At 59.1% G+C, this 856-nt stretch overlaps 1 pseudogene; it reads right to left on the bottom strand.

Moving 5' to 3' along the window:
• Window positions 1-134: 134 nt before the first annotated feature.
• Window positions 135-598, bottom strand: LOC102883442 (annotated as a pseudogene).
• Window positions 599-856: the final 258 nt, after the last annotated feature.

Raw genomic sequence — 856 nt, 5'->3', positions numbered from 1 at the left:
GCAGTGCCTGGCACATAGCAAGTGCTCAGTGAACACCGCTTCTTGATGATACTGTTACAGGGACTCTGTTCTCAGGAGCAGGTTCCTTTGAGATCCTCATTTATAGGTCTCCATGCAGAACCCTCCTGCCGCCCTCAGCCTCCTGTGCCCTGTGCTGACACCTGCTCCTCGGACAGCAGCTGGTCCACCACGTTGCTCCCGAACTTGTGGCGAATGTTGTCAGGAATGACGCTGCTTTTCTGGCCCTGGGGCCCCAAGTTGGAGTTTTCTTTCAGCCCCTGGCACGGCTGAGTCCCGTCTCGGGAGGTGGCCCTGCTCTCCTGCGAGGAGGATCTGTAGCCCCCCTTCTTTGGGGACCCAGGCTGTGGGTCCATCCCAGGGGAGTCCCTGCTGACAGCTGTGGGTGGCGGACACCGGACTCCCTCCACGTGGGCCTGCCCCAGGGGGCTGCTTCCCCGGTGCACGGACGGCTGCGGGGAGACTGGGGCCTGGCACTTGAACGTGGAGGTATCCGAGGGGCTGTGGGCAGTTCTCCTGGGGTCCATGTCCTGCTGGTCTTCCTTGCTGTTCACTTGGGCCCTGGGCAAATTGGTCGTACCTGAACAGGGGGAAGAGAGAGGGAGAGAGAAAAGGAGACAGACGGATAAATGTGGAGTAGAAGACAGGAAGGGAGCCAGCGGTGGGGTAGGGAGGAGGGGCAGACACAGATTCCGAGCACAAAAAAGGAATGGGAACAGAGAGAAGTCACGGCAGCCAGAAGCATGGGCGAGAAATGGAGAGAGAGACAAAGAAAGAAAGTAGTTCAGCTGCCAAGCCTCGCACGGAACAAGGTCATCCTGCGGAACAAGGTCATCCT

This window comes from Pteropus alecto, unplaced genomic scaffold (genome assembly GCF_000325575.1).
Source record: "Pteropus alecto unplaced genomic scaffold, ASM32557v1 C18057186, whole genome shotgun sequence".
NCBI classification, from domain to species: Eukaryota; Metazoa; Chordata; class Mammalia; order Chiroptera; family Pteropodidae; genus Pteropus; species Pteropus alecto.
This window is presented reverse-complemented; position numbering and strand designations above follow the sequence as displayed.